The sequence below is a fragment of the Eucyclogobius newberryi genome, unplaced genomic scaffold (genome assembly GCF_026437365.1).
Source record: "Eucyclogobius newberryi isolate DKJ021-1_F unplaced genomic scaffold, fEucNew1.0.hap1 SCAF_7, whole genome shotgun sequence".
Classification (NCBI taxonomy): domain Eukaryota; kingdom Metazoa; phylum Chordata; class Actinopteri; order Gobiiformes; family Gobiidae; genus Eucyclogobius; species Eucyclogobius newberryi.
In genome coordinates this window covers 41,296,287-41,321,691 of record NW_027316389.1, presented here as the reverse complement: position 1 = coordinate 41,321,691, position 25,405 = coordinate 41,296,287, and the positions used below count along the sequence as shown (strand labels likewise).

At 50.0% G+C, this 25,405-nt stretch overlaps 66 non-coding genes across 66 annotated transcripts; 31 read left to right on the top strand and 35 right to left on the bottom strand.

Annotated features, from left to right (window-relative positions):
- The first annotated feature begins 700 nt into the window (after window positions 1-700).
- Window positions 701-771, top strand: trnag-gcc (transfer RNA glycine (anticodon GCC)). The gene has a single exon. It is a non-coding gene; the product is annotated as a tRNA-Gly (tRNA).
- Window positions 772-856: 85 nt separating this feature from the next.
- On the bottom strand, window positions 857-939 carry trnal-cag (transfer RNA leucine (anticodon CAG)). Its single transcript has one exon. It is a non-coding gene; the product is annotated as a tRNA-Leu (tRNA).
- An 88-nt stretch (window positions 940-1,027) lies between these two features.
- On the bottom strand, window positions 1,028-1,133 carry LOC140349830 (U6 spliceosomal RNA). Its single transcript, XR_011924746.1, has one exon. It is a non-coding gene; the product is annotated as a U6 spliceosomal RNA (small nuclear RNA).
- A 728-nt stretch (window positions 1,134-1,861) lies between these two features.
- On the top strand, window positions 1,862-1,932 carry trnag-gcc (transfer RNA glycine (anticodon GCC)). The gene has a single exon. It is a non-coding gene; the product is annotated as a tRNA-Gly (tRNA).
- Window positions 1,933-2,187: 255 nt separating this feature from the next.
- Window positions 2,188-2,293, bottom strand: LOC140349841 (U6 spliceosomal RNA). Its single transcript, XR_011924757.1, has one exon. It is a non-coding gene; the product is annotated as a U6 spliceosomal RNA (small nuclear RNA).
- Window positions 2,294-3,003: 710 nt separating this feature from the next.
- On the top strand, window positions 3,004-3,074 carry trnag-gcc (transfer RNA glycine (anticodon GCC)). The gene has a single exon. It is a non-coding gene; the product is annotated as a tRNA-Gly (tRNA).
- A 214-nt stretch (window positions 3,075-3,288) lies between these two features.
- LOC140349837 (U6 spliceosomal RNA) lies at window positions 3,289-3,394 on the bottom strand. The gene has a single exon (XR_011924753.1). It is a non-coding gene; the product is annotated as a U6 spliceosomal RNA (small nuclear RNA).
- A 721-nt stretch (window positions 3,395-4,115) lies between these two features.
- Window positions 4,116-4,186, top strand: trnag-gcc (transfer RNA glycine (anticodon GCC)). The gene has a single exon. It is a non-coding gene; the product is annotated as a tRNA-Gly (tRNA).
- Window positions 4,187-4,271: 85 nt separating this feature from the next.
- On the bottom strand, window positions 4,272-4,354 carry trnal-cag (transfer RNA leucine (anticodon CAG)). Its single transcript has one exon. It is a non-coding gene; the product is annotated as a tRNA-Leu (tRNA).
- An 88-nt stretch (window positions 4,355-4,442) lies between these two features.
- LOC140349836 (U6 spliceosomal RNA) lies at window positions 4,443-4,548 on the bottom strand. Its single transcript, XR_011924752.1, has one exon. It is a non-coding gene; the product is annotated as a U6 spliceosomal RNA (small nuclear RNA).
- A 711-nt stretch (window positions 4,549-5,259) lies between these two features.
- On the top strand, window positions 5,260-5,330 carry trnag-gcc (transfer RNA glycine (anticodon GCC)). The gene has a single exon. It is a non-coding gene; the product is annotated as a tRNA-Gly (tRNA).
- An 85-nt stretch (window positions 5,331-5,415) lies between these two features.
- trnal-cag (transfer RNA leucine (anticodon CAG)) lies at window positions 5,416-5,498 on the bottom strand. Its single transcript has one exon. It is a non-coding gene; the product is annotated as a tRNA-Leu (tRNA).
- Window positions 5,499-5,586: 88 nt separating this feature from the next.
- LOC140349834 (U6 spliceosomal RNA) lies at window positions 5,587-5,692 on the bottom strand. The gene has a single exon (XR_011924750.1). It is a non-coding gene; the product is annotated as a U6 spliceosomal RNA (small nuclear RNA).
- A 716-nt stretch (window positions 5,693-6,408) lies between these two features.
- On the top strand, window positions 6,409-6,479 carry trnag-gcc (transfer RNA glycine (anticodon GCC)). Its single transcript has one exon. It is a non-coding gene; the product is annotated as a tRNA-Gly (tRNA).
- A 197-nt stretch (window positions 6,480-6,676) lies between these two features.
- Window positions 6,677-6,749, top strand: trnav-aac (transfer RNA valine (anticodon AAC)). The gene has a single exon. It is a non-coding gene; the product is annotated as a tRNA-Val (tRNA).
- Window positions 6,750-7,592: 843 nt separating this feature from the next.
- Window positions 7,593-7,784, bottom strand: LOC140349739 (U2 spliceosomal RNA). Its single transcript, XR_011924659.1, has one exon. It is a non-coding gene; the product is annotated as a U2 spliceosomal RNA (small nuclear RNA).
- Window positions 7,785-7,949: 165 nt separating this feature from the next.
- LOC140350306 (U1 spliceosomal RNA) lies at window positions 7,950-8,115 on the bottom strand. The gene has a single exon (XR_011925167.1). It is a non-coding gene; the product is annotated as a U1 spliceosomal RNA (small nuclear RNA).
- A 287-nt stretch (window positions 8,116-8,402) lies between these two features.
- LOC140349768 (U5 spliceosomal RNA) lies at window positions 8,403-8,516 on the bottom strand. The gene has a single exon (XR_011924687.1). It is a non-coding gene; the product is annotated as a U5 spliceosomal RNA (small nuclear RNA).
- A 134-nt stretch (window positions 8,517-8,650) lies between these two features.
- Window positions 8,651-8,723, top strand: trnav-aac (transfer RNA valine (anticodon AAC)). The gene has a single exon. It is a non-coding gene; the product is annotated as a tRNA-Val (tRNA).
- A 202-nt stretch (window positions 8,724-8,925) lies between these two features.
- On the top strand, window positions 8,926-8,997 carry trnad-guc (transfer RNA aspartic acid (anticodon GUC)). Its single transcript has one exon. It is a non-coding gene; the product is annotated as a tRNA-Asp (tRNA).
- A 568-nt stretch (window positions 8,998-9,565) lies between these two features.
- LOC140349738 (U2 spliceosomal RNA) lies at window positions 9,566-9,757 on the bottom strand. The gene has a single exon (XR_011924658.1). It is a non-coding gene; the product is annotated as a U2 spliceosomal RNA (small nuclear RNA).
- Window positions 9,758-9,922: 165 nt separating this feature from the next.
- On the bottom strand, window positions 9,923-10,088 carry LOC140350305 (U1 spliceosomal RNA). Its single transcript, XR_011925166.1, has one exon. It is a non-coding gene; the product is annotated as a U1 spliceosomal RNA (small nuclear RNA).
- Window positions 10,089-10,375: 287 nt separating this feature from the next.
- On the bottom strand, window positions 10,376-10,489 carry LOC140349767 (U5 spliceosomal RNA). The gene has a single exon (XR_011924686.1). It is a non-coding gene; the product is annotated as a U5 spliceosomal RNA (small nuclear RNA).
- Window positions 10,490-10,623: 134 nt separating this feature from the next.
- On the top strand, window positions 10,624-10,696 carry trnav-aac (transfer RNA valine (anticodon AAC)). The gene has a single exon. It is a non-coding gene; the product is annotated as a tRNA-Val (tRNA).
- Window positions 10,697-10,897: 201 nt separating this feature from the next.
- On the top strand, window positions 10,898-10,969 carry trnad-guc (transfer RNA aspartic acid (anticodon GUC)). The gene has a single exon. It is a non-coding gene; the product is annotated as a tRNA-Asp (tRNA).
- Window positions 10,970-11,050: 81 nt separating this feature from the next.
- trnav-cac (transfer RNA valine (anticodon CAC)) lies at window positions 11,051-11,123 on the top strand. Its single transcript has one exon. It is a non-coding gene; the product is annotated as a tRNA-Val (tRNA).
- Window positions 11,124-11,536: 413 nt separating this feature from the next.
- LOC140349683 (U2 spliceosomal RNA) lies at window positions 11,537-11,728 on the bottom strand. The gene has a single exon (XR_011924604.1). It is a non-coding gene; the product is annotated as a U2 spliceosomal RNA (small nuclear RNA).
- Window positions 11,729-11,893: 165 nt separating this feature from the next.
- LOC140349645 (U1 spliceosomal RNA) lies at window positions 11,894-12,059 on the bottom strand. Its single transcript, XR_011924570.1, has one exon. It is a non-coding gene; the product is annotated as a U1 spliceosomal RNA (small nuclear RNA).
- Window positions 12,060-12,346: 287 nt separating this feature from the next.
- LOC140349766 (U5 spliceosomal RNA) lies at window positions 12,347-12,460 on the bottom strand. The gene has a single exon (XR_011924685.1). It is a non-coding gene; the product is annotated as a U5 spliceosomal RNA (small nuclear RNA).
- Window positions 12,461-12,594: 134 nt separating this feature from the next.
- Window positions 12,595-12,667, top strand: trnav-aac (transfer RNA valine (anticodon AAC)). The gene has a single exon. It is a non-coding gene; the product is annotated as a tRNA-Val (tRNA).
- A 203-nt stretch (window positions 12,668-12,870) lies between these two features.
- Window positions 12,871-12,942, top strand: trnad-auc (transfer RNA aspartic acid (anticodon AUC)). The gene has a single exon. It is a non-coding gene; the product is annotated as a tRNA-Asp (tRNA).
- Window positions 12,943-13,023: 81 nt separating this feature from the next.
- trnav-cac (transfer RNA valine (anticodon CAC)) lies at window positions 13,024-13,096 on the top strand. Its single transcript has one exon. It is a non-coding gene; the product is annotated as a tRNA-Val (tRNA).
- A 414-nt stretch (window positions 13,097-13,510) lies between these two features.
- On the bottom strand, window positions 13,511-13,702 carry LOC140349682 (U2 spliceosomal RNA). Its single transcript, XR_011924603.1, has one exon. It is a non-coding gene; the product is annotated as a U2 spliceosomal RNA (small nuclear RNA).
- Window positions 13,703-13,867: 165 nt separating this feature from the next.
- LOC140350304 (U1 spliceosomal RNA) lies at window positions 13,868-14,033 on the bottom strand. Its single transcript, XR_011925165.1, has one exon. It is a non-coding gene; the product is annotated as a U1 spliceosomal RNA (small nuclear RNA).
- A 287-nt stretch (window positions 14,034-14,320) lies between these two features.
- LOC140349764 (U5 spliceosomal RNA) lies at window positions 14,321-14,434 on the bottom strand. Its single transcript, XR_011924683.1, has one exon. It is a non-coding gene; the product is annotated as a U5 spliceosomal RNA (small nuclear RNA).
- A 134-nt stretch (window positions 14,435-14,568) lies between these two features.
- On the top strand, window positions 14,569-14,641 carry trnav-aac (transfer RNA valine (anticodon AAC)). Its single transcript has one exon. It is a non-coding gene; the product is annotated as a tRNA-Val (tRNA).
- A 354-nt stretch (window positions 14,642-14,995) lies between these two features.
- On the top strand, window positions 14,996-15,068 carry trnav-cac (transfer RNA valine (anticodon CAC)). The gene has a single exon. It is a non-coding gene; the product is annotated as a tRNA-Val (tRNA).
- A 414-nt stretch (window positions 15,069-15,482) lies between these two features.
- On the bottom strand, window positions 15,483-15,674 carry LOC140349680 (U2 spliceosomal RNA). The gene has a single exon (XR_011924601.1). It is a non-coding gene; the product is annotated as a U2 spliceosomal RNA (small nuclear RNA).
- A 165-nt stretch (window positions 15,675-15,839) lies between these two features.
- On the bottom strand, window positions 15,840-16,005 carry LOC140350303 (U1 spliceosomal RNA). Its single transcript, XR_011925164.1, has one exon. It is a non-coding gene; the product is annotated as a U1 spliceosomal RNA (small nuclear RNA).
- A 287-nt stretch (window positions 16,006-16,292) lies between these two features.
- LOC140349763 (U5 spliceosomal RNA) lies at window positions 16,293-16,406 on the bottom strand. The gene has a single exon (XR_011924681.1). It is a non-coding gene; the product is annotated as a U5 spliceosomal RNA (small nuclear RNA).
- Window positions 16,407-16,540: 134 nt separating this feature from the next.
- Window positions 16,541-16,613, top strand: trnav-aac (transfer RNA valine (anticodon AAC)). Its single transcript has one exon. It is a non-coding gene; the product is annotated as a tRNA-Val (tRNA).
- A 202-nt stretch (window positions 16,614-16,815) lies between these two features.
- trnad-guc (transfer RNA aspartic acid (anticodon GUC)) lies at window positions 16,816-16,887 on the top strand. Its single transcript has one exon. It is a non-coding gene; the product is annotated as a tRNA-Asp (tRNA).
- An 81-nt stretch (window positions 16,888-16,968) lies between these two features.
- trnav-cac (transfer RNA valine (anticodon CAC)) lies at window positions 16,969-17,041 on the top strand. Its single transcript has one exon. It is a non-coding gene; the product is annotated as a tRNA-Val (tRNA).
- A 414-nt stretch (window positions 17,042-17,455) lies between these two features.
- LOC140349679 (U2 spliceosomal RNA) lies at window positions 17,456-17,647 on the bottom strand. The gene has a single exon (XR_011924600.1). It is a non-coding gene; the product is annotated as a U2 spliceosomal RNA (small nuclear RNA).
- A 165-nt stretch (window positions 17,648-17,812) lies between these two features.
- LOC140350302 (U1 spliceosomal RNA) lies at window positions 17,813-17,978 on the bottom strand. Its single transcript, XR_011925163.1, has one exon. It is a non-coding gene; the product is annotated as a U1 spliceosomal RNA (small nuclear RNA).
- A 287-nt stretch (window positions 17,979-18,265) lies between these two features.
- LOC140349762 (U5 spliceosomal RNA) lies at window positions 18,266-18,379 on the bottom strand. Its single transcript, XR_011924680.1, has one exon. It is a non-coding gene; the product is annotated as a U5 spliceosomal RNA (small nuclear RNA).
- Window positions 18,380-18,513: 134 nt separating this feature from the next.
- trnav-aac (transfer RNA valine (anticodon AAC)) lies at window positions 18,514-18,586 on the top strand. The gene has a single exon. It is a non-coding gene; the product is annotated as a tRNA-Val (tRNA).
- Window positions 18,587-18,940: 354 nt separating this feature from the next.
- On the top strand, window positions 18,941-19,013 carry trnav-cac (transfer RNA valine (anticodon CAC)). Its single transcript has one exon. It is a non-coding gene; the product is annotated as a tRNA-Val (tRNA).
- Window positions 19,014-19,427: 414 nt separating this feature from the next.
- Window positions 19,428-19,619, bottom strand: LOC140349677 (U2 spliceosomal RNA). The gene has a single exon (XR_011924599.1). It is a non-coding gene; the product is annotated as a U2 spliceosomal RNA (small nuclear RNA).
- Window positions 19,620-19,784: 165 nt separating this feature from the next.
- LOC140350301 (U1 spliceosomal RNA) lies at window positions 19,785-19,950 on the bottom strand. Its single transcript, XR_011925162.1, has one exon. It is a non-coding gene; the product is annotated as a U1 spliceosomal RNA (small nuclear RNA).
- Window positions 19,951-20,237: 287 nt separating this feature from the next.
- On the bottom strand, window positions 20,238-20,351 carry LOC140349761 (U5 spliceosomal RNA). The gene has a single exon (XR_011924679.1). It is a non-coding gene; the product is annotated as a U5 spliceosomal RNA (small nuclear RNA).
- A 134-nt stretch (window positions 20,352-20,485) lies between these two features.
- trnav-aac (transfer RNA valine (anticodon AAC)) lies at window positions 20,486-20,558 on the top strand. The gene has a single exon. It is a non-coding gene; the product is annotated as a tRNA-Val (tRNA).
- Window positions 20,559-20,760: 202 nt separating this feature from the next.
- Window positions 20,761-20,832, top strand: trnad-guc (transfer RNA aspartic acid (anticodon GUC)). Its single transcript has one exon. It is a non-coding gene; the product is annotated as a tRNA-Asp (tRNA).
- An 81-nt stretch (window positions 20,833-20,913) lies between these two features.
- On the top strand, window positions 20,914-20,986 carry trnav-cac (transfer RNA valine (anticodon CAC)). Its single transcript has one exon. It is a non-coding gene; the product is annotated as a tRNA-Val (tRNA).
- Window positions 20,987-21,400: 414 nt separating this feature from the next.
- LOC140349676 (U2 spliceosomal RNA) lies at window positions 21,401-21,592 on the bottom strand. The gene has a single exon (XR_011924598.1). It is a non-coding gene; the product is annotated as a U2 spliceosomal RNA (small nuclear RNA).
- Window positions 21,593-21,757: 165 nt separating this feature from the next.
- Window positions 21,758-21,923, bottom strand: LOC140350300 (U1 spliceosomal RNA). Its single transcript, XR_011925161.1, has one exon. It is a non-coding gene; the product is annotated as a U1 spliceosomal RNA (small nuclear RNA).
- Window positions 21,924-22,210: 287 nt separating this feature from the next.
- LOC140349760 (U5 spliceosomal RNA) lies at window positions 22,211-22,324 on the bottom strand. Its single transcript, XR_011924678.1, has one exon. It is a non-coding gene; the product is annotated as a U5 spliceosomal RNA (small nuclear RNA).
- Window positions 22,325-22,458: 134 nt separating this feature from the next.
- trnav-aac (transfer RNA valine (anticodon AAC)) lies at window positions 22,459-22,531 on the top strand. The gene has a single exon. It is a non-coding gene; the product is annotated as a tRNA-Val (tRNA).
- A 203-nt stretch (window positions 22,532-22,734) lies between these two features.
- Window positions 22,735-22,806, top strand: trnad-auc (transfer RNA aspartic acid (anticodon AUC)). The gene has a single exon. It is a non-coding gene; the product is annotated as a tRNA-Asp (tRNA).
- Window positions 22,807-22,887: 81 nt separating this feature from the next.
- Window positions 22,888-22,960, top strand: trnav-cac (transfer RNA valine (anticodon CAC)). Its single transcript has one exon. It is a non-coding gene; the product is annotated as a tRNA-Val (tRNA).
- Window positions 22,961-23,374: 414 nt separating this feature from the next.
- Window positions 23,375-23,566, bottom strand: LOC140349675 (U2 spliceosomal RNA). Its single transcript, XR_011924597.1, has one exon. It is a non-coding gene; the product is annotated as a U2 spliceosomal RNA (small nuclear RNA).
- A 165-nt stretch (window positions 23,567-23,731) lies between these two features.
- On the bottom strand, window positions 23,732-23,897 carry LOC140350299 (U1 spliceosomal RNA). Its single transcript, XR_011925160.1, has one exon. It is a non-coding gene; the product is annotated as a U1 spliceosomal RNA (small nuclear RNA).
- Window positions 23,898-24,184: 287 nt separating this feature from the next.
- Window positions 24,185-24,298, bottom strand: LOC140349759 (U5 spliceosomal RNA). The gene has a single exon (XR_011924677.1). It is a non-coding gene; the product is annotated as a U5 spliceosomal RNA (small nuclear RNA).
- Window positions 24,299-24,432: 134 nt separating this feature from the next.
- trnav-aac (transfer RNA valine (anticodon AAC)) lies at window positions 24,433-24,505 on the top strand. Its single transcript has one exon. It is a non-coding gene; the product is annotated as a tRNA-Val (tRNA).
- Window positions 24,506-24,707: 202 nt separating this feature from the next.
- Window positions 24,708-24,779, top strand: trnad-auc (transfer RNA aspartic acid (anticodon AUC)). The gene has a single exon. It is a non-coding gene; the product is annotated as a tRNA-Asp (tRNA).
- Window positions 24,780-24,860: 81 nt separating this feature from the next.
- trnav-cac (transfer RNA valine (anticodon CAC)) lies at window positions 24,861-24,933 on the top strand. The gene has a single exon. It is a non-coding gene; the product is annotated as a tRNA-Val (tRNA).
- Window positions 24,934-25,405: the final 472 nt, after the last annotated feature.

Sequence of the window (25,405 nt, the reverse complement as noted above, 5' to 3'; positions counted from 1 at the left end):
GGGGCCCGGTGAGGGCTCCAGGCTCCAGGGGCTCCGACCCGGAGCCTCCGACCCGCAGAAGGTGCTCCCTGGCCGGGCAAAGTCTGGCCGTGTGCGGGGTGGATGATCCCTGCTCCGCCGAGTTCGAGACCGGCTGGGTGCCCTTTTATCCAAGAATCAACTGGAGTGTGGAGCTTCTACGGGCCTCCAGGGGCACTGCCGACCCAGAGCTGTGCCCCGGCTTCAGTTCTCTGTATCTCAGGAAGTTTTTTATTTATACATTTATTTCATCCATAATCTCTGGCGCCTAAAGGGTTAATTTGGTTTAATGTACAAGATTATATGCCGTATATTGCAAATTATTCGTTATAGACGAGCTCTCTGCATCAAGAAAAAATAATCCGGGGCTGTATATCCATTCCATTTCAGTTCATTTCATCTCTTATCTTTTCTTATCTTTTCTTTTCTTTTCAGCTCCTGTTATAGCCATGTCCGAGGGCAAAATGCGTCCGTAAATGTGGTTGAAGGGAAAAAAATAAAAAATAGATGGCCATACAAATGCGCCTTGTGCGCATTGGTGGTTCAGTGGTATCATGCAGGAGGCCCACATGTGCATTGCCTGGTGTGGGTACCTTATCTCACTTTCCTCATCTCTTTTCTTTTCATCTCATCTCATCTCATCCAAAAAAAAAAAAAATGGCCGAACAAATGCTCTATGTGTGCATTGGTGGTTCAGTGGTAGAATTCCTGCTTGCCATGCAGGAGGCCTGGGTTCGATTCCCGGCTAATGCAGCAGACCTTTTGAGAAGACTTTGGCGTGCCTATGTGCAATGTTTCATTCATTATCTAAATGCACAAGATTATGCCTAAAGTTTACTGTCAGAAGTGGGATTCGAACCCACGCCTCCAGGGGAGACTGCGACCTGAACGCAGCGCCTTAGACCGCTCGGCCATCCTGACGGTGTGAGTGCTTAGCTTTGCCCTTTCCGACGCAGACAAGAGCCCCGACCATGAAAACCTTGATTTTGCTGACAATGCAGCGGCATGATAAAATAAGGAACGCTTCACGAATTTGCGTGTCATCCTTGCGCAGGGGCCATGCTAATCTTCTCTGTATCGTTCCAATTTTAGTATATGTGTTAGCGAACTAACACAATAGTGCCTGGTTGCAACCACGCCTTTATAGCGCTCTTAAAATCCTGCTCCTGCAGTCATGGTGTTATAGCCGCAAGAAAGTGCAACAGGCGTGGGTTGGAATCCCATCCTCGTCGTAGCACTAGGTTTTGCTTCCCACTTTGCACATATGCATAGCCTGGTGTGGGTACCTATCTCACTTCCCTCAATCTTGTGAGCCCAACCCTGCAGTCACAGCGTCATCCAGTTGCCAAACTTTACTCCGAGCGCTTCATCTGGTTGGAGACAAAAATATTTTGTGCAACGTTACCCAATCTGTCTTTCCTTAATTTGGTTTAATGTACAAGATTATATGCCGTATATTGCAAATTATACGTTATAGACGAGCTCTCTGCATCAAGAAAAAATAATCCGGGGCTGTATATCCATTCCATTTCAGTTCATTTCATTTCATTTCATTTCATCTCTTATCTTTTCTTATCTTTTCTTTTCAGCTCCTGTTATAGCCATGTCCGAGGGCAAAATGCGTCCGTAAATGTGGTTGAAGGAAAAAAAATAAAAAATAGATGGCCATACAAATGCGCCTTGTGCGCATTGGTGGTTCAGTGGTATCATGCAGGAGGCCCACATGTGCATTGCCTGGTGTGGGTACCTTATCTCACTTTCCTCAATCTCTTTTCTTTTCATCTCATCTCATCTCATCTCATCCAAAAAAAAAAAAAATTGGCCGAACAAATGCTCTATGTGTGCATTGGTGGTTCAGTGGTAGAATTCCTGCTTGCCATGCAGGAGGCCTGGGTTCGATTCCCGGCTAATGCAGCAGAGCTTTTGAGAAGACTTTGGCGTGCCTATGTGCTATGTTTCATTCATTCTCTAAATGCACAAGATTATGCCTAAAGTTTACTGTAAGAATTGGGATTCGAACCCACGCCTCAGGGGAGACTGCGACCTAAACGCAGCGCCTTAGACCGCTCGGCCATCCTGACGGTGTGAGTGCTTGGCTTTGCCCTTTCCGACGCAGACAAGAGCCCCGACCATGAAAACCTTGATTTTGCTGACAATGCAGCGGCATGATAAAATGATGAACGCTTCACGAATTTGCGTGTCATCCTTGCGCAGGGGCCATGCTAATCTTCTCTGTATCGTTCCAATTTTAGTATATGTGTTAGCGAACTAACACAATAGTGCCTGGTTTGCAACCACGCCTTTATAGCGCTCTTAAAATCCTGCTCCTGCAGTCATGGTGTTATAGCCGCAAGAAAGTGCAACACGCGTGGGTTGGAATCCCATCCTCGTCGTAGCACTAGGTTTTGCTTCCCACTTTGCACATATGCATAGCCTGGTGTGGGTACCTATCTCACTTCCCTCAATCTTGTGAGCCCAACCCTGCAGTCACAGCGTCATCCAGTTGCCAAACTTTACTCCAAGCGCTTCATCTGGTTGGAGACAAAAATATTTTGTGCAACGTTACCCAATCTGTCTTTCCTTAATTTGGTTTAATGTACAAGATTATATGCCGTATATTGCAAATTATTCGTTATAGACGAGCTCTCTGCATCAAGAAAAAATAATCCGGGGCTGTATATCCATTCCATTTCAGTTCATTTCATTTCATCTCTTATCTTTTCTTATCTTTTCTTTTTATTTCCTGTTATAGCCATGTCCGAGGGCAAAATGCGTCCGTAAATGTGGTTGAAGGAAAAAAAATAAAAAATAGATGGCCATACAAATGCGCCTTGTGCGCATTGGTGGTTCAGTGGTATCATGCAGGAGGCCCACATGTGCATTGCCTGGTGTGGGTACCTTATCTCACTTTCCTCAATCTCTTTTCTTTTCATCTCATCTCATCCAAAAAAAAAAAAAAAATGGCCGAACAAATGCTCTATGTGTGCATTGGTGGTTCAGTGGTAGAATTCCTGCTTGCCATGCAGGAGGCCTGGGTTCGATTCCCGGCTAATGCAGCAGAGCTTTTGAGAAGACTTTGGCGTGCCTATGTGCAATGTTTCATTCATTATCTAAATGCACAAGATTATGCCTAAAGTTTACTGTCAGAAGTGGGATTCGAACCCACGCCTCCAAGGGAGACTGCGACCTGTACGCAGCTTTGCCCTTTCCGACGCAGACAAGAGCCCCGACCATGAAAACCTTGATTTTGCTGACAATGCAGCGGCATGATAAAATGAGGAACGCTTCACGAATTTGCGTGTCATCCTTGCGCAGGGGCCATGCTAATCTTCTCTGTATCGTTCCAATTTTAGTATATGTGTTAGCGAACTAACACAATAGTGCCTGGTTGCAACCATGCCTTTATAGCGCTCTTAAAATCCTGCTCCTGCAGTCATGGTGTTATAGCCGCAAGAAAGTGCAACACGCGTGGGTTGGAATCCCATCCTCGTCGTAGCACTAGGTTTTGCTTCCCACTTTGCACATATGCATAGCCTGGTGTGGGTACCTATCTCACTTCCCTCAATCTTGTGAGCCCAACCCTGCAGTCACAGCGTCATCCAGTTGCCAAACTTTACTCCGAGCGCTTCATCTGGTTGGAGACAAAAATATTTTGTGCAACGTTACCCAATCTGTCTTTCCTTAATTTGGTTTAATGTACAAGATTATATGCCGTATATTGCAAATTATACGTTATAGACGAGCTCTCTGCATCAAGAAAAAATAATCCGGGGCTGTATATCCATTCCATTTCAGTTCATTTCATTTCATTTCATTTCATCTCTTATCTTTTCTTATCTTTTCTTTTTAACTCCTGTTATAGCCATGTCCGAGGGCAAAATGCGTCCGTAAATGTGGTTGAAGGGAAAAAAATAAAAAATAGATGGCCATACAAATGCGCCTTGTGCGCATTGGTGGTTCAGTGGTATCATGCAGGAGGCCCACATGTGCATGGCCTGGTGTGGGTACCTTATCTCACTTTCCTCATCTCTTTTCTTTTCATCTCATCTCATCTCATCCAAAAAAAAAAAAAATGGCCGAACAAATGCTCTATGTGTGCATTGGTGGTTCAGTGGTAGAATTCCTGCTTGCCATGCAGGAGGCCTGGGTTCGATTCCCGGCTAATGCAGCAGACCTTTTGAGAAGACTTTGGCGTGCCTATGTGCAATGTTTAATTCATTATCTAAATGCACAAGATTATGCCTAAAGTTTACTGTCAGAAGTGGGATTCGAACCCACGCCTCCAGGGGAGACTGCGACCTGAACGCAGCGCCTTAGACCGCTCGGCCATCCTGACAGTGTGAGTGCTAGGCTTTGCCCTTTCCGACGCAGACAAGATCCCCGACCATGAAAACCTTGATTTTGCTGACAATGCAGCGGCATGATAAAATGAGGAACGCTTCACGAATTTGCGTGTCATCCTTGCGCAGGGGCCATGCTAATCTTCTCTGTATCGTTCCAATTTTAGTATATGTGTTAGCGAACTAACACAATAGTGCCTGGTTGCAACCACGCGTTTATAGCGCTCTTAAAATCCTGCTCCTGCAGTCATGGTGTTATAGCCGCAAGAAAGTGCAACACGCGTGGGTTGGAATCCCATCCTCGTCGTAGCACTAGGTTTTGCTTCCCACTTTGCACATATGCATAGCCTGGTGTGGGTACCTATCTCACTTCCCTCAATCTTGTGAGCCCAACCCTGCAGTCACAGCGTCATCCAGTTGCCAAACTTTACTCCAAGCGCTTCATCTGGTTGGAGACAAAAATATTTTGTGCAACGTTACCCAATCTGTCTTTCCTTAATTTGGTTTAATGTACAAGATTATATGCCGTATATTGCAAATTATTCGTTATAGACGAGCTCTCTGCATCAAGAAAAAATAATCCGGGGCTGTATATCCATTCCATTTCATTTCATTTCATTTCATCTCTTATCTTTTCTTATCTTTTCTTTTTAGCTCCTGTTATAGCCATGTCCGAGGGCAAAATGCGTCCGTAAATGTGGTTGAAGGAAAAAAAATAAAAAATAGATGGCCATACAAATGCGCCTTGTGCGCATTGGTGGTTCAGTGGTATCATGCAGGAGGCCCACATGTGCATTGCCTGGTGTGGGTACCTTATCTCACTTTCCTCATCTCTTTTCTTTTCATCTCATCTCATCTCATCCAAAAAAAAAAAAAATGGCCGAACAAATGCTCTATGTGTGCATTGGTGGTTCAGTGGTAGAATTCCTGCTTGCCATGCAGGAGGCCTGGGTTCGATTCCCGGCTAATGCAGCAGACCTTTTGAGAAGACTTTGGCGTGCCTATGTGCAATGTTTAATTCATTATCTAAATGCACAAGATTATGCCTAAAGTTTACTGTCAGAAGTGGGATTCGAACCCACGCCTCCAGGGGAGACTGCGACCTGAACGCAGCGCCTTAGACCGCTCGGCCATCCTGACGGTGTGAGTGCTTGGCTTTGCCCTTTCCGACGCAGACAAGAGCCCCGACCATCAAAACCTTGATTTTGCTGACAATGCAGCGGCATGATAAAATGAGGAACGCTTCACGAATTTGCGTGTCATCCTTGCGCAGGGGCCATGCTAATCTTCTCTGTATCGTTCCAATTTTAGTATATGTGTTAGCGAACTAACACAATAGTGCCTGGTTGCAACCACGCCTTTATAGCGCTCTTAAAATCCTGCTCCTGCAGTCATGGTGTTATAGCCGCAAGAAAGTGCAACACGCGTGGGTTGGAATCCCATCCTCGTCGTAGCACTAGGTTTTGCTTCCCACTTTGCACATATGCATAGCCTGGTGTGGGTACCTATCTCACTTCCCTCAATCTTGTGAGCCCAACCCTGCAGTCACAGCGTCATCCAGTTGCCAAACTTTACTCCAAGCGCTTCATCTGGTTGGAGACAAAAATATTTTGTGCAACGTTACCCAATCTGTCTTTCCTTAATTTGGTTTCATGTACAAGATTATATGCCGTATATTGCAAATTATTCGTTATAGACGAGCTCTCTGCATCAAGAAAAAATAATCCGGGGCTGTATATCCATTCCATTTCAGTTCATTTCATTTCATTTCATCTCTTATCTTTTCTTATCTTTTCTTTTTAACTCCTGTTATAGCCATGTCCGAGGGCAAAATGCGTCCGTAAATGTGGTTGAAGGGAAAAAAATAAAAAATAGATGGCCATACAAATGCGCCTTGTGCGCATTGGTGGTTCAGTGGTATCATGCAGGAGGCCCACATGTGCATTGCCTGGTGTGGGTACCTTATCTCACTTTCCTCATCTCTTTTCTTTTCATCTCATCTCATCTCATCCAAAAAAAAAAAAAATGGCCGAACAAATGCTCTATGTGTGCATTGGTGGTTCAGTGGTAGAATTCCTGCTTGCCATGCAGGAGGCCTGGGTTCGATTCCCGGCTAATGCAGCAGAGCTTTTGAGAAGACTTTGGCGTGCCTATGTGCAATGTTTCATTCATTATCTAAATGCACAAGATTATGCCTAAAGTTTACTGTCAGAAGTGGGATTCGAACCCACGCCTCCAGGGGAGACTGCGACCTGAACGCAGCGCCTTAGACCGCTCGTCGGTCGCGCGGCAAAAGGGACACGACAGGCTCGCACGTCGTTTCTGTAGTGTAGCGGTTATCACGTTCGCCTAACGCGCGAAAGGTCCTCGGCTCGAAACCGGGCAGAAACAAAGCCTCCTTTTATGTTTGCTTCAATCTTTGACACGGTTCATTCCAAACTCGATGGTTTATTCCTAGAAAAGAGGGAGGAGCGGCGGAATTGTCGGCGTAGTCCTTCAAACTTTTCATCACAGAGATCGGGGGAAAAAGACACCGACACACACGCCCCAAAAAAAAAAAAAAAAAAAAAGGGGCCCCCCTGCAGCCCCATATGTCCTCGTTAGTATAGTGGACAGTATCTCCGCTTGTCACGCGGAAGACCTGGGTTCGGTTCCCAGACGGGGAGAGAAAGTGCGTTTTACCCAGCACGAAAGCGTTGCACTGACGCTGAGGACTTGTCCCACCAACGTACCTGCGCTACACTATCACTTCTGTAGTGTAGCGGTTATCACGTTTGCCTCACACGCCAAAGGTCCCCGGCTCGAAACCGGGCAGAAGCACGCCCTCATGCGAAGACTTTACTTGTCGAGGATGGGTTTGAAAGTCGGTGTTGCGTTTGACCCCCCCCCAAAAAAAAACAAAACAACTAGTCACATGTACTGTACTCCACAAAGGGGCCACTCAAATTCCAAAGGTGGCCTATTTTGCACAAGGGTTTACGTGGAATGGGCTACCTCCCAAGGGGGTTGGGTTTAGGAACAGATACTTCACCTTCCCTTCCCCTCTTCTCCAGTCAGGGCTTTTGGCGGGAGATTTGAAATATCCAGCCCTTCCACTCAAAACGTCTCCGAGAATTTTTGTCCACTTCCGGAGCAGACAAACGGCAAGGAAGCGTTTAACATGAGGGTATGATGGCACATTTGCATGTAACGTGACGGCGAAAACAAACTGAATGACTTTTTTTAACCTGAGAGAGGAGGTGCACCGTTCTCGGAGGTACTGCAATACCGAGCCGATGCGTGGAGTGGACGGAGCAAACCCCAAATTCCATCTCCCTGGTCCAAAAATCAATTTAATATACGGTCCCCGGGTAGGGGACGTATCAGATATTAAACTGATAAGAACAGATACTACACTTGATCTTAGCCAAAAGGCCGAGAAGCGATGCCCACAATGGGTTCGGGGAGCAGTGAGCTCTCCCCACGCTGACCCTCCCGTCAACGGTCCAAAGCGGCGCCCGCGCAAGGCGCCCGGCGGAGGGGCCGGAGCGCGAGCGGCGTACATGGAAACGACCCTTTGGGTTTTTTTTTTTTTCCTCTGACAAAAAACAAGAGGGGAGAGCGCGAACGCAGTCCCCCACTACCAGAAATTATGCAGTTGAGATTCCCACATTTGGGGAATTCACAGGGGTCAGCACATCCTGTTTGTGCAATGGACGAGCCTCGCCCTGGGTGAACCACCTTCCTGATCATGGTGTCGCCCCTGCCAGGTAAGTATGAGTTGCTCCGCTCCGAGCCAAGGCCCAGGCCCTGGAAGAGGCAATGTGGCAGCATGGTCCTTCCGGCCATTTGCATGGACCAGCTTCCACCCGACGATTGAGCCCCAGGTTAAACGGCAGCGATACACACGCAAGTCTGTGCGTTCTAAGCACTCTTTTTTACTTTTAAAGTTCTTGAACACGGGATGCCAAACGGAGGGTACGCAAGGGCATGTTTAAAGGCCGACAAGACACAACCTTTGCTCTTGGAGGATGACCGCTTGCTTGCTTTAGACATAGGTAGAAAAGCCCCGCATTGAAGCAGGGCATCAAAAAATTGGAAAGATCTCTTGTTGTCCCTCTCCACGGAAATCTTTAGTAAAAGGCGAAAGATTTATACGCTCTGAAGAGAAACAAGAGTGCCACGTTGCAGCGCCACACGGCGTCCAGTACTTGAGGGCACACGGGGCTTCATCACGGGCAGTGTACTTCTGTTCACGCGCTCATTTGCATCGGCGGTCGCGCGGCAAAAGGGACACGACAGGCTTGCACGTCGTTTCTGTAGTGTAGCGGTTATCACGTTCGCCTAACGCGCGAAAGGTCCTCGGCTCGAAACCGGGCAGAAACAAAGCCTCCTTTTATGTTTGCTTCAATCTTTGACACGGTTCATTCCAAACTCGATGGTTTATTCCTAGAAAAGAGGGAGGAGCGGCGGAATTGTCGGCGTAGTCCTTCAAACTTTTCATCACAGAGATCGGGGGAAAAAGACACCGACACACACGCCCCAAAAAAAAAAAAAAAAAAAGGGGCCCCCCCTGCAGCCCCATATGTCCTCGTTAGTATAGTGGACAGTATCTCCGCTTGTCACGCGGAAGACCTGGGTTCGATTCCCAGACGGGGAGAGAAAGTGCGTTTTACCCAGCACGAAAGCGTTGCACTGACGCTGAGGACTTGTCCCACCAACGTACCTGCGCTACACTATCACTTCTGTAGTGTAGCGGTTATCACGTTTGCCTCACACGCCAAAGGTCCCCGGCTCGAAACCGGGCAGAAGCACGCCCTCATGCGAAGACTTTACTTGTCGAGGATGGGTTTGAAAGTCGGTGTTGCGTTTGACCCCCCCCCAAAAAAAAACAAAACAACTAGTCACATGTACTGTACTCCACAAAGGGGCCACTCAAATTCCAAAGGTGGCCTATTTTGCACAAGGGTTTACGTGGAATGGGCTACCTCCCAAGGGGGTTGGGTTTAGGAACAGATACTTCACCTTCCCTTCCCCTCTTCTCCAGTCAGGGCTTTTGGCGGGAGATTTGAAATATCCAGCCCTTCCACTCAAAACGTCTCCGAGAATTTTTGTCCACTTCCGGAGCAGACAAACGGCAAGGAAGCGTTTAACATGAGGGTATGATGGCACATTTGCATGTAACGTGACGGCGAAAACAAACTGAATGACTTTTTTTAACCTGAGAGAGGAGGTGCACCGTTCTCGGAGGTACTGCAATACCGAGCCGATGCGTGGAGTGGACGGAGCAAACCCCAAATTCCATCTCCCTGGTCCAAAAATCAATTTAATATACGGTCCCCGGGTAGGGGACGTATCAGATATTAAACTGATAAGAACAGATACTACACTTGATCTTAGCCAAAAGGCCGAGAAGCGATGCCCACAATGGGTTCGGGGAGCAGTGAGCTCTCCCCACGCTGACCCTCCCGTCAACGGTCCAAAGCGGCGCCCGCGCAAGGCGCCCGGCGGAGGGGCCGGAGCGCGAGCGGCGTACATGGAAACGACCCTTTGGGTTTTTTTTTTTTTCCTCTGACAAAAAACAAGAGGGGAGAGCGCGAACGCAGTCCCCCACTACCAGAAATTATGCAGTTGAGATTCCCACATTTGGGGAATTCACAGGGGTCAGCACATCCTGTTTGTGCAATGGACGAGCCTCGCCCTGGGTGAACCACCTTCCTGATCATGGTGTCGCCCCTGCCAGGTAAGTATGAGTTGCTCCGCTCCGAGCCAAGGCCCAGGCCCTGGAAGAGGCAATGTGGCAGCATGGTCCTTCCGGCCATTTGCATGGACCAGCTTCCACCCGACGATTGAGCCCCAGGTTAAACGGCAGCGATACACACGCAAGTCTGTGCGTTCTAAGCACTCTTTTTTACTTTTAAAGTTCTTGAACACGGGATGCCAAACGGAGGGTACGCAAGGGCATGTTTAAAGGCCGACAAGACACAACCTTTGCTCTTGGAGGATGACCGCTTGCTTGCTTTAGACATAGGTAGAAAAGCCCCGCATTGAAGCAGGGCATCAAAAAATTGGAAAGATCTCTTGTTGTCCCTCTCCACGGAAATCTTTAGTAAAAGGCGAAAGATTTATACGCTCTGAAGAGAAACAAGAGTGCCACGTTGCAGCGCCACACGGCGTCCAGTACTTGAGGGCACACGGGGCTTCATCACGGGCAGTGTACTTCTGTTCACGCGCTCATTTGCATCGGCGGTCGCGCGGCAAAAGGGACACGACAGGCTTGCACGTCGTTTCTGTAGTGTAGCGGTTATCACGTTCGCCTAACGCGCGAAAGGTCCTCGGCTCGAAACCGGGCAGAAACAAAGCCTCCTTTTATGTTTGCTTCAATCTTTGACACGGTTCATTCCAAACTCGATGGTTTATTCCTAGAAAAGAGGGAGGAGCGGCGGAATTGTCGGCGTAGTCCTTCAAACTTTTCATCACAGAGATCGGGGGAAAAAGACACCGACACACACGCCCCAAAAAAAAAAAAAAAAAAAGGGGCCCCCCTGCAGCCCCATATGTCCTCGTTAGTATAGTGGACAGTATCTCCGCTTGTCACGCGGAAGACCTGGGTTCGATTCCCAGACGGGGAGAGAAAGTGCGTTTTACCCAGCACGAAAACGTTGCACTGACGCTGAGGACTTGTCCCACCAACGTACCTGCGCTACACTATCGCTTCTGTAGTGTAGCGGTTATCACGTTTGCCTCACACGCAAAAGGTCCCCGGCTCGAAACCGGGCAGAAGCACGCCCTCATGCGAAGACTTTACTTGTCGAGGATGGGTTTGAAAGTCGGTGTTGCGTTTGACCCCCCCCAAAAAAAAAAAAAACAACTAGTCACATGTACTGTACTCCACAAAGGGGCCACTCAAATTCCAAAGGTGGCCTATTTTGCACAAGGGTTTACGTGGAATGGGCTACCTCCCAAGGGGGTTGGGTTTAGGAACAGATACTTCACCTTCCCTCCCCCTCTTCTCCAGTCAGGGCTTTTGGCGGGAGATTTGAAATATCCAGCCCTTCCACTCAAAACGTCTCCGAGAATTTTTGTCCACTTCCGGAGCAGACAAACGGCAAGGAAGCGTTTAACATGAGGGTATGATGGCACATTTGCATGTAACGTGACGGCGAAAACAAACTGAATGACTTTTTTTAACCTGAGAGAGGAGGTGCACCGTTCTCGGAGGTACTGCAATACCGAGCCGATGCGTGGAGTGGACGGAGCAAGCCCCAAATTCCATCTCCCTGGTCCAAAAATCAATTTAATATACGGTCCCCGGGTAGGGGACGTATCAGATATTAAACTGATAAGAACAGATACTACACTTGATCTTAGCCAAAAGGCCGAGAAGCGATGCCCACAATGGGTTCGGGGAGCAGTGAGCTCTCCCCACGCTGACCCTCCCGTCAACGGTCCAAAGCGGCGCCCGCGCAAAGCGCCCGGCGGAGGGGCCGGAGCGCGAGCGGCGTACATGGAAACGACCCTTTGGGGTTTTTTTTTTTTCCTCTGACAAAAAACAAGAGGGGAGAGCGCGAACGCAGTCCCCCACTACCAGAAATTATGCAGTTGAGATTCCCAAATTTGGGGAATTCACAGGGGTCAGCACATCCTGTTTGTGCAATGGACGAGCCTCGCCCTGGGTGAACCACCTTCCTGATCATGGTGTCGCCCCTGCCAGGTAAGTATGAGTTGCTCCGCTCCGAGCCAAGGCCCAGGCCCTGGAAGAGGCAATGTGGCAGCATGGTCCTTCCGGCCATTTGCATGGACCAGCTTCCACCCGACGATTGAGCCCCAGGTTAAACGGCAGCGATACACACGCAAGTCTGTGCGTTCTAAGCACTCTTTTTTACTTTTAAAGTTCTTGAACACGGGATGCCAAACGGAGGGTACGCAAGGGCATGTTTAAAGGCCGACAAGACACAACCTTTGCTCTTGGAGGATGACCGCTTGCTTGCTTTAGACATAGGTAGAAAAGCCCCGCATTGAAGCAGGGCATCAAAAAATTGGAAAGATCTCTTGTTGTCCCTCTCCACGGAAATCTTTAGTAAAAGGCGAAAGATTTATACGCTCTGAAGAGAAACAAGAGTGCCACGTTGCAGCGCCACACGGCGTCCAGTACTTGAGGGCACACGGGGCTTCATCACGGGCAGTGTACTTCTGTTCACGCGCTCATTTGCATCGGCGGTCGCGCGGCAAAAGGGACACGACAGGCTCGCACGTCGTTTCTGTAGTGTAGCGGTTATCACGTTCGCCTAACGCGCGAAAGGTCCTCGGCTCGAAACCGGGCAGAAACAAAGCCTCCTTTTATGTTTGCTTCAATCTTTGACACGGTTCATTCCAAACTCGATGGTTTATTCCTAGAAAAGAGGGAGGAGCGGCGGAATTGTCGGCGTAGTCCTTCAAACTTTTCATCACAGAGATCGGGGGAAAAAGACACCGACACACACGCCCCAAAAAAAAAAAAAAAAAAAAAGGGGCCCCCCTGCAGCCCCATATGTCCTCGTTAGTATAGTGGACAGTATCTCCGCTTATCACGTGGAAGACCTGGGTTCGATTCCCAGACGGGGAGAGAAAGTGCGTTTTACCCAGCACGAAAGCGTTGCACTGACGCTGAGGACTTGTCCCACCAACGTACCTGCGCTACACTATCGCTTCTGTAGTGTAGCGGTTATCACGTTTGCCTCACACGCAAAAGGTCCCCGGCTCGAAACCGGGCAGAAGCACGCCCTCATGCGAAGACTTTACTTGTCGAGGATGGGTTTGAAAGTCGGTGTTGCGTTTGACCCCCCCCCAAAAAAAAAAAAAACAACTAGTCACATGTACTGTACTTCACAAAGGGGCCACTCAAATTCCAAAGGTGGCCTATTTTGCACAAGGGTTTACGTGGAATGGGCTACCTCCCAAGGGGGTTGGGTTTAGGAACAGATACTTCACCTTCCCTCCCCCTCTTCTCCAGTCAGGGCTTTTGGCGGGAGATTTGAAATATCCAGCCCTTCCACTCAAAACGTCTCCGAGAATTTTTGTCCACTTCCGGAGCAGACAAACGGCAAGGAAGCGTTTAACATGAGGGTATGATGGCACATTTGCATGTAACGTGACGGCGAAAACAAACTGAATGACTTTTTTTAACCTGAGAGAGGAGGTGCACCGTTCTCGGAGGTACTGCAATACCGAGCCGATGCGTGGAGTGGACGGAGCAAGCCCCAAATTCCATCTCCCTGGTCCAAAAATCAATTTAATATACGGTCCCCGGGTAGGGGACGTATCAGATATTAAACTGATAAGAACAGATACTACACTTGATCTTAGCCAAAAGGCCGAGAAGCGATGCCCACAATGGGTTCGGGGAGCAGTGAGCTCTCCCCACGCTGACCCTCCCGTCAACGGTCCAAAGCGGCGCCCGCGCAAAGCGCCCGGCGGAGGGGCCGGAGCGCGAGCGGCGTACATGGAAACGACCCTTTGGGTTTTTTTTTTTTTCCTCTGACAAAAAACAAGAGGGGAGAGCGCGAACGCAGTCCCCCACTACCAGAAATTATGCAGTTGAGATTCCCACATTTGGGGAATTCACAGGGGTCAGCACATCCTGTTTGTGCAATGGACGAGCCTCGCCCTGGGTGAACCACCTTCCTGATCATGGTGTCGCCCCTGCCAGGTAAGTATGAGTTGCTCCGCTCCGAGCCAAGGCCCAGGCCCTGGAAGAGGCAATGTGGCAGCATGGTCCTTCCGGCCATTTGCATGGACCAGCTTCCACCCGACGATTGAGCCCCAGGTTAAACGGCAGCGATACACACGCAAGTCTGTGCGTTCTAAGCACTCTTTTTTACTTTTAAAGTTCTTGAACACGGGATGCCAAACGGAGGGTACGCAAGGGCATGTTTAAAGGCCGACAAGACACAACCTTTGCTCTTGGAGGATGACCGCTCGCTTGCTTTAGACATAGGTAGAAAAGCCCCGCATTGAAGCAGGGCATCAAAAAATTGGAAAGATCTCTTGTTGTCCCTCTCCACGGAAATCTTTAGTAAAAGGCGAAAGATTTATACGCTCTGAAGAGAAACAAGAGTGCCACGTTGCAGCGCCACACGGCGTCCAGTACTTGAGGGCACACGGGGCTTCATCACGGGCAGTGTACTTCTGTTCACGCGCTCATTTGCATCGGCGGTCGCGCGGCAAAAGGGACACGACAGGCTCGCACGTCGTTTCTGTAGTGTAGCGGTTATCACGTTCGCCTAACGCGCGAAAGGTCCTCGGCTCGAAACCGGGCAGAAACAAAGCCTCCTTTTATGTTTGCTTCAATCTTTGACACGGTTCATTCCAAACTCGATGGTTTATTCCTAGAAAAGAGGGAGGAGCGGCGGAATTGTCGGCGTAGTCCTTCAAACTTTTCATCACAGAGATCGGGGGAAAAAGACACCGACACACACGCCCCAAAAAAAAAAAAAAAAAAAGGGGCCCCCCTGCAGCCCCATATGTCTTCGTTAGTATAGTGGACAGTATCTCCGCTTGTCACGCGGAAGACCTGGGTTCGATTCCCAGACGGGGAGAGAAAGTGCGTTTTACCCAGCACGAAAGCGTTGCACTGACGCTGAGGACTTGTCCCACCAACGTACCTGCGCTACACTATCGCTTCTGTAGTGTAGCGGTTATCACGTTTGCCTCACACGCAAAAGGTCCCCGGCTCGAAACCGGGCAGAAGCACGCCCTCATGCGAAGACTTTACTTGTCGAGGATGGGTTTGAAAGTCGGTGTTGCGTTTGACCCCCCCCCAAAAAAAAACAAAACAACTAGTCACATGTACTGTACTCCACAAAGGGGCCACTCAAATTCCAAAGGTGGCCTATTTTGCACAAGGGTTTACGTGGAATGGGCTACCTCCCAAGGGGGTTGGGTTTAGGAACAGATACTTCACCTTCCCTCCCCCTCTTCTCCAGTCAGGGCTTTTGGCGGGAGATTTGAAATATCCAGCCCTTCCACTCAAAACGTCTCCGAGAATTTTTGTCCACTTCCGGAGCAGACAAACGGCAAGGAAGCATTTAACATGAGGGTATGATGGCGCATTTGCATGTAACGTGACGGCGAAAACAAACTGAATGACTTTTTTTAACCTGAGAGAGGAGGTGCACCGTTCTCGGAGGTACTGCAATACCGAGCCGATGCGTGGAGTGGACGGAGCAAGCCCCAAATTCCATCTCCCTGGTCCAAAAATCAATTTAATATACGGTCCCCGGGTAGGGGACGTATCAGATATTAAACTGATAAGAACAGATACTACACTTGATCTTAGCCAAAAGGCCGAGAAGCGATGCCCACAATGGGTTCGGGGAGCAGTGAGCTCTCCCCACGCTGACCCTCCCGTCAACGGTCCAAAGCGGCGCCCGCGCAAGGCGCCCGGCGGAGGGGCCGGAGCGCGAGCGGCGTACATGGAAACGACCCTTTGGGTTTTTTTTTTTTTCCTCTGACAAAAAACAAGAGGGGAGAGCGCGAACGCAGTCCCCCACTACCAGAAATTATGCAGTTGAGATTCCCACATTTGGGGAATTCACAGGGGTCAGCACATCCTGTTTGTGCAATGGACGAGCCTCGCCCTGGGTGAACCACCTTCCTGATCATGGTGTCGCCCCTGCCAGGTAAGTATGAGTTGCTCCGCTCCGAGCCAAGGCCCAGGCCCTGGAAGAGGCAATGTGGCAGCATGGTCCTTCCGGCCATTTGCATGGACCAGCTTCCACCCGACGATTGAGCCCCAGGTTAAACGGCAGCGATACACACGCAAGTCTGTGCGTTCTAAGCACTCTTTTTTACTTTTAAAGTTCTTGAACACGGGATGCCAAACGGAGGGTACGCAAGGGCATGTTTAAAGGCCGACAAGACACAACCTTTGCTCTTGGAGGATGACCGCTTGCTTGCTTTAGACATAGGTAGAAAAGCCCCGCATTGAAGCAGGGCATCAAAAAATTGGAAAGATCTCTTGTTGTCCCTCTCCACGGAAATCTTTAGTAAAAGGCGAAAGATTTATACGCTCTGAAGAGAAACAAGAGTGCCACGTTGCAGCGCCACACGGCGTCCAGTACTTGAGGGCACACGGGGCTTCATCACGGGCAGTGTACTTCTGTTCACGCGCTCATTTGCATCGGCGGTCGCGCGGCAAAAGGGACACGACAGGCTCGCACGTCGTTTCTGTAGTGTAGCGGTTATCACGTTCGCCTAACGCGCGAAAGGTCCTCGGCTCGAAACCGGGCAGAAACAAAGCCTCCTTTTATGTTTGCTTCAATCTTTGACACGGTTCATTCCAAACTCGATGGTTTATTCCTAGAAAAGAGGGAGGAGCGGCGGAATTGTCGGCGTAGTCCTTCAAACTTTTCATCACAGAGATCGGGGGAAAAAGACACCGACACACACGCCCCAAAAAAAAAAAAAAAAAAAAGGGGCCCCCCTGCAGCCCCATATGTCCTCGTTAGTATAGTGGACAGTATCTCCGCTTGTCACGCGGAAGACCTGGGTTCGATTCCCAGACGGGGAGAGAAAGTGCTTTTTACCCAGCACGAAAACGTTGCACTGACGCTGAGGACTTGTCCCACCAACGTACCTGCGCTACACTATCGCTTCTGTAGTGTAGCGGTTATCACGTTTGCCTCACACGCAAAAGGTCCCCGGCTCGAAACCGGGCAGAAGCACGCCCTCATGCGAAGACTTTACTTGTCGAGGATGGGTTTGAAAGTCGGTGTTGCGTTTGACCCCCCCCCAAAAAAAAACAAAACAACTAGTCACATGTACTGTACTCCACAAAGGGGCCACTCAAATTCCAAAGGTGGCCTATTTTGCACAAGGGTTTACGTGGAATGGGCTACCTCCCAAGGGGGTTGGGTTTAGGAACAGATACTTCACCTTCCCTCCCCCTCTTCTCCAGTCAGGGCTTTTGGCGGGAGATTTGAAATATCCAGCCCTTCCACTCAAAACGTCTCCGAGAATTTTTGTCCACTTCCGGAGCAGACAAACGGCAAGGAAGCGTTTAACATGAGGGTATGATGGCACATTTGCATGTAACGTGACGGCGAAAACAAACTGAATGACTTTTTTTAACCTGAGAGAGGAGGTGCACCGTTCTCGGAGGTACTGCAATACCGAGCCGATGCGTGGAGTGGACGGAGCAAGCCCCAAATTCCATCTCCCTGGTCCAAAAATCAATTTAATATACGGTCCCCGGGTAGGGGACGTATCAGATATTAAACTGATAAGAACAGATACTACACTTGATCTTAGCCAAAAGGCCGAGAAGCGATGCCCACAATGGGTTCGGGGAGCAGTGAGCTCTCCCCACGCTGACCCTCCCGTCAACGGTCCAAAGCGGCGCCCGCGCAAAGCGCCCGGCGGAGGGGCCGGAGCGCGAGCGGCGTACATGGAAACGACCCTTTGGGGTTTTTTTTTTTTCCTCTGACAAAAAACAAGAGGGGAGAGCGCGAACGCAGTCCCCCACTACCAGAAATTATGCAGTTGAGATTCCCACATTTGGGGAATTCACAGGGGTCAGCACATCCTGTTTGTGCAATGGACGAGCCTCGCCCTGGGTGAACCACCTTCCTGATCATGGTGTCGCCCCTGCCAGGTAAGTATGAGTTGCTCCGCTCCGAGCCAAGGCCCAGGCCCTGGAAGAGGCAATGTGGCAGCATGGTCCTTCCGGCCATTTGCATGGACCAGCTTCCACCCGACGATTGAGCCCCAGGTTAAACGGCAGCGATACACACGCAAGTCTGTGCGTTCTAAGCACTCTTTTTTACTTTTAAAGTTCTTGAACACGGGATGCCAAACGGAGGGTACGCAAGGGCATGTTTAAAGGCCGACAAGACACAACCTTTGCTCTTGGAGGATGACCGCTCGCTTGCTTTAGACATAGGTAGAAAAGCCCCGCATTGAAGCAGGGCATCAAAAAATTGGAAAGATCTCTTGTTGTCCCTCTCCACGGAAATCTTTAGTAAAAGGCGAAAGATTTATACGCTCTGAAGAGAAACAAGAGTGCCACGTTGCAGCGCCACACGGCGTCCAGTACTTGAGGGCACACGGGGCTTCATCACGGGCAGTGTACTTCTGTTCACGCGCTCATTTGCATCGGCGGTCGCGCGGCAAAAGGGACACGACAGGCTCGCACGTCGTTTCTGTAGTGTAGCGGTTATCACGTTCGCCTAACGCGCGAAAGGTCCTCGGCTCGAAACCGGGCAGAAACAAAGCCTCCTTTTATGTTTGCTTCAATCTTTGACACGGTTCATTCCAAACTCGATGGTTTATTCCTAGAAAAGAGGGAGGAGCGGCGGAATTGTCGGCGTAGTCCTTCAAACTTTTCATCACAGAGATCGGGGGAAAAAGACACCGACACACACGCCCCAAAAAAAAAAAAAAAAAAAGGGGCCCCCCTGCAGCCCCATATGTCTTCGTTAGTATAGTGGACAGTATCTCCGCTTGTCACGCGGAAGACCTGGGTTCGATTCCCAGACGGGGAGAGAAAGTGCGTTTTACCCAGCACGAAAGCGTTGCACTGACGCTGAGGACTTGTCCCACCAACGTACCTGCGCTACACTATCGCTTCTGTAGTGTAGCGGTTATCACGTTTGCCTCACACGCAAAAGGTCCCCGGCTCGAAACCGGGCAGAAGCACGCCCTCATGCGAAGACTTTACTTGTCGAGGATGGGTTTGAAAGTCGGTGTTGCGTTTGACCCCCCCCCAAAAAAAAACAAAACAACTAGTCACATGTACTGTACTCCACAAAGGGGCCACTCAAATTCCAAAGGTGGCCTATTTTGCACAAGGGTTTACGTGGAATGGGCTACCTCCCAAGGGGGTTGGGTTTAGGAACAGATACTTCACCTTCCCTCCCCCTCTTCTCCAGTCAGGGCTTTTGGCGGGAGATTTGAAATATCCAGCCCTTCCACTCAAAACGTCTCCGAGAATTTTTGTCCACTTCCGGAGCAGACAAACGGCAAGGAAGCATTTAACATGAGGGTATGATGGCGCATTTGCATGTAACGTGACGGCGAAAACAAACTGAATGACTTTTTTTAACCTGAGAGAGGAGGTGCACCGTTCTCGGAGGTACTGCAATACCGAGCCGATGCGTGGAGTGGACGGAGCAAGCCCCAAATTCCATCTCCCTGGTCCAAAAATCAATTTAATATACGGTCCCCGGGTAGGGGACGTATCAGATATTAAACTGATAAGAACAGATACTACACTTGATCTTAGCCAAAAGGCCGAGAAGCGATGCCCACAATGGGTTCGGGGAGCAGTGAGCTCTCCCCACGCTGACCCTCCCGTCAACGGTCCAAAGCGGCGCCCGCGCAAGGCGCCCGGCGGAGGGGCCGGAGCGCGAGCGGCGTACATGGAAACGACCCTTTGGGTTTTTTTTTTTTTCCTCTGACAAAAAACAAGAGGGGAGAGCGCGAACGCAGTCCCCCACTACCAGAAATTATGCAGTTGAGATTCCCACATTTGGGGAATTCACAGGGGTCAGCACATCCTGTTTGTGCAATGGACGAGCCTCGCCCTGGGTGAACCACCTTCCTGATCATGGTGTCGCCCCTGCCAGGTAAGTATGAGTTGCTCCGCTCCGAGCCAAGGCCCAGGCCCTGGAAGAGGCAATGTGGCAGCATGGTCCTTCCGGCCATTTGCATGGACCAGCTTCCACCCGACGATTGAGCCCCAGGTTAAACGGCAGCGATACACACGCAAGTCTGTGCGTTCTAAGCACTCTTTTTTACTTTTAAAGTTCTTGAACACGGGATGCCAAACGGAGGGTACGCAAGGGCATGTTTAAAGGCCGACAAGACACAACCTTTGCTCTTGGAGGATGACCGCTTGCTTGCTTTAGACATAGGTAGAAAAGCCCCGCATTGAAGCAGGGCATCAAAAAATTGGAAAGATCTCTTGTTGTCCCTCTCCACGGAAATCTTTAGTAAAAGGCGAAAGATTTATACGCTCTGAAGAGAAACAAGAGTGCCACGTTGCAGCGCCACACGGCGTCCAGTACTTGAGGGCACACGGGGCTTCATCACGGGCAGTGTACTTCTGTTCACGCGCTCATTTGCATCGGCGGTCGCGCGGCAAAAGGGACACGACAGGCTCGCACGTCGTTTCTGTAGTGTAGCGGTTATCACGTTCGCCTAACGCGCGAAAGGTCCTCGGCTCGAAACCGGGCAGAAACAAAGCCTCCTTTTATGTTTGCTTCAATCTTTGACACGGTTCATTCCAAACTCGATGGTTTATTCCTAGAAAAGAGGGAGGAGCGGCGGAATTGTCGGCGTAGTCCTTCAAACTTTTCATCACAGAGATCGGGGGAAAAAGACACCGACACACACGCCCCAAAAAAAAAAAAAAAAAAAAGGGGCCCCCCTGCAGCCCCATATGTCCTCGTTAGTATAGTGGACAGTATCTCCGCTTGTCACGCGGAAGACCTGGGTTCGATTCCCAGACGGGGAGAGAAAGTGCTTTTTACCCAGCACGAAAACGTTGCACTGACGCTGAGGACTTGTCCCACCAACGTACCTGCGCTACACTATCGCTTCTGTAGTGTAGCGGTTATCACGTTTGCCTCACACGCAAAAGGTCCCCGGCTCGAAACCGGGCAGAAGCACGCCCTCATGCGAAGACTTTACTTGTCGAGGATGGGTTTGAAAGTCGGTGTTGCGTTTGACCCCCCCCCAAAAAAAAACAAAACAACTAGTCACATGTACTGTACTCCACAAAGGGGCCACTCAAATTCCAAAGGTGGCCTATTTTGCACAAGGGTTTACGTGGAATGGGCTACCTCCCAAGGGGGTTGGGTTTAGGAACAGATACTTCACCTTCCCTCCCCCTCTTCTCCAGTCAGGGCTTTTGGCGGGAGATTTGAAATATCCAGCCCTTCCACTCAAAACGTCTCCGAGAATTTTTGTCCACTTCCGGAGCAGACAAACGGCAAGGAAGCGTTTAACATGAGGGTATGATGGCACATTTGCATGTAACGTGACGGCGAAAACAAACTGAATGACTTTTTTTAACCTGAGAGAGGAGGTGCACCGTTCTCGGAGGTACTGCAATACCGAGCCGATGCGTGGAGTGGACGGAGCAAGCCCCAAATTCCATCTCCCTGGTCCAAAAATCAATTTAATATACGGTCCCCGGGTAGGGGACGTATCAGATATTAAACTGATAAGAACAGATACTACACTTGATCTTAGCCAAAAGGCCGAGAAGCGATGCCCACAATGGGTTCGGGGAGCAGTGAGCTCTCCCCACGCTGACCCTCCCGTCAACGGTCCAAAGCGGCGCCCGCGCAAAGCGCCCGGCGGAGGGGCCGGAGCGCGAGCGGCGTACATGGAAACGACCCTTTGGGGTTTTTTTTTTTTCCTCTGACAAAAAACAAGAGGGGAGAGCGCGAACGCAGTCCCCCACTACCAGAAATTATGCAGTTGAGATTCCCACATTTGGGGAATTCACAGGGGTCAGCACATCCTGTTTGTGCAATGGACGAGCCTCGCCCTGGGTGAACCACCTTCCTGATCATGGTGTCGCCCCTGCCAGGTAAGTATGAGTTGCTCCGCTCCGAGCCAAGGCCCAGGCCCTGGAAGAGGCAATGTGGCAGCATGGTCCTTCCGGCCATTTGCATGGACCAGCTTCCACCCGACGATTGAGCCCCAGGTTAAACGGCAGCGATACACACGCAAGTCTGTGCGTTCTAAGCACTCTTTTTTACTTTTAAAGTTCTTGAACACGGGATGCCAAACGGAGGGTACGCAAGGGCATGTTTAAAGGCCGACAAGACACAACCTTTGCTCTTGGAGGATGACCGCTTGCTTGCTTTAGACATAGGTAGAAAAGCCCCGCATTGAAGCAGGGCATCAAAAAATTGGAAAGATCTCTTGTTGTCCCTCTCCACGGAAATCTTTAGTAAAAGGCGAAAGATTTATACGCTCTGAAGAGAAACAAGAGTGCCACGTTGCAGCGCCACACGGCGTCCAGTACTTGAGGGCACACGGGGCTTCATCACGGGCAGTGTACTTCTGTTCACGCGCTCATTTGCATCGGCGGTCGCGCGGCAAAAGGGACACGACAGGCTCGCACGTCGTTTCTGTAGTGTAGCGGTTATCACGTTCGCCTAACGCGCGAAAGGTCCTCGGCTCGAAACCGGGCAGAAACAAAGCCTCCTTTTATGTTTGCTTCAATCTTTGACACGGTTCATTCCAAACTCGATGGTTTATTCCTAGAAAAGAGGGAGGAGCGGCGGAATTGTCGGCGTAGTCCTTCAAACTTTTCATCACAGAGATCGGGGGAAAAAGACACCGACACACACGCCCCAAAAAAAAAAAAAAAAAAAAAGGGGCCCCCCTGCAGCCCCATATGTCCTCGTTAGTATAGTGGACAGTATCTCCGCTTATCACGTGGAAGACCTGGGTTCGATTCCCAGACGGGGAGAGAAAGTGCGTTTTACCCAGCACGAAAGCGTTGCACTGACGCTGAGGACTTGTCCCACCAACGTACCTGCGCTACACTATCGCTTCTGTAGTGTAGCGGTTATCACGTTTGCCTCACACGCAAAAGGTCCCCGGCTCGAAACCGGGCAGAAGCACGCCCTCATGCGAAGACTTTACTTGTCGAGGATGGGTTTGAAAGTCGGTGTTGCGTTTGACCCCCCCCCAAAAAAAAACAAAACAACTAGTCACATGTACTGTACTTCACAAAGGGGCCACTCAAATTCCAAAGGTGGCCTATTTTGCACAAGGGTTTACGTGGAATGGGCTACCTCCCAAGGGGGTTGGGTTTAGGAACAGATACTTCACCTTCCCTCCCCCTCTTCTCCAGTCAGGGCTTTTGGCGGGAGATTTGAAATATCCAGCCCTTCCACTCAAAACGTCTCCGAGAATTTTTGTCCACTTCCGGAGCAGACAAACGGCAAGGAAGCGTTTAACATGAGGGTATGATGGCACATTTGCATGTAACGTGACGGCGAAAACAAACTGAATGACTTTTTTTAACCTGAGAGAGGAGGTGCACCGTTCTCGGAGGTACTGCAATACCGAGCCGATGCGTGGAGTGGACGGAGCAAGCCCCAAATTCCATCTCCCTGGTCCAAAAATCAATTTAATATACGGTCCCCGGGTAGGGGACGTATCAGATATTAAACTGATAAGAACAGATACTACACTTGATCTTAGCCAAAAGGCCGAGAAGCGATGCCCACAATGGGTTCGGGGAGCAGTGAGCTCTCCCCACGCTGACCCTCCCGTCAACGGTCCAAAGCGGCGCCCGCGCAAAGCGCCCGGCGGAGGGGCCGGAGCGCGAGCGGCGTACATGGAAACGACCCTTTGGGTTTTTTTTTTTTTCCTCTGACAAAAAACAAGAGGGGAGAGCGCGAACGCAGTCCCCCACTACCAGAAATTATGCAGTTGAGATTCCCACATTTGGGGAATTCACAGGGGTCAGCACATCCTGTTTGTGCAATGGACGAGCCTCGCCCTGGGTGAACCACCTTCCTGATCATGGTGTCGCCCCTGCCAGGTAAGTATGAGTTGCTCCGCTCCGAGCCAAGGCCCAGGCCCTGGAAGAGGCAATGTGGCAGCATGGTCCTTCCGGCCATTTGCATGGACCAGCTTCCACCCGACGATTGAGCCCCAGGTTAAACGGCAGCGATACACACGCAAGTCTGTGCGTTCTAAGCACTCTTTTTTACTTTTAAAGTTCTTGAACACGGGATGCCAAACGGAGGGTACGCAAGGGCATGTTTAAAGGCCGACAAGACACAACCTTTGCTCTTGGAGGATGACCGCTTGCTTGCTTTAGACATAGGTAGAAAAGCCCCGCATTGAAGCAGGGCATCAAAAAATTGGAAAGATCTCTTGTTGTCCCTCTCCACGGAAATCTTTAGTAAAAGGCGAAAGATTTATACGCTCTGAAGAGAAACAAGAGTGCCACGTTGCAGCGCCACACGGCGTCCAGTACTTGAGGGCACACGGGGCTTCATCACGGGCAGTGTACTTCTGTTCACGCGCTCATTTGCATCGGCGGTCGCGCGGCAAAAGGGACACGACAGGCTCGCACGTCGTTTCTGTAGTGTAGCGGTTATCACGTTCGCCTAACGCGCGAAAGGTCCTCGGCTCGAAACCGGGCAGAAACAAAGCCTCCTTTTATGTTTGCTTCAATCTTTGACACGGTTCATTCCAAACTCGATGGTTTATTCCTAGAAAAGAGGGAGGAGCGGCGGAATTGTCGGCGTAGTCCTTCAAACTTTTCATCACAGAGATCGGGGGAAAAAGACACCGACACACACGCCCCAAAAAAAAAAAAAAAAAAAAGGGGCCCCCCTGCAGCCCCATATGTCCTCGTTAGTATAGTGGACAGTATCTCCGCTTATCACGTGGAAGACCTGGGTTCGATTCCCAGACGGGGAGAGAAAGTGCGTTTTACCCAGCACGAAAGCATTGCACTGACGCTGAGGACTTGTCCCACCAACGTACCTGCGCTACACTATCGCTTCTGTAGTGTAGCGGTTATCACGTTTGCCTCACACGCAAAAGGTCCCCGGCTCGAAACCGGGCAGAAGCACGCCCTCATGCGAAGACTTTACTTGTCGAGGATGGGTTTGAAAGTCGGTGTTGCGTTTGACCCCCCCCAAAAAAAAACAAAACAACTAGTCACATGTACTGTACTAGATGTATGTAATGTAGATTTGATTATTCCCAAATTTGCAGCAGTTTACAGTCCAATCAAGGAGCTTTCTTTAGATGAAATGACAATAGCTTTCAAGGGGAGATCTTCACTAAAATGTTACTCTCCAAATAAACCTGACAAATATGGCTATAGAGTGTATGCCCTGAGTGAAAGCTGTTCAGGGTATGTTTTGCGCTGGTCAATGCACACTGGACAGTACAAAAATAATGCAAGCAACATCAGTGCAACACACGCAGTTGTCCGTGAGTTGGTTTCTCCCTTTACGGGCAAAGGACACGAGATTTACATGGACAGTTACTATACCTCGCCTGTAATTGCAAATGAATTAGCAGATTTGGAAACTGGA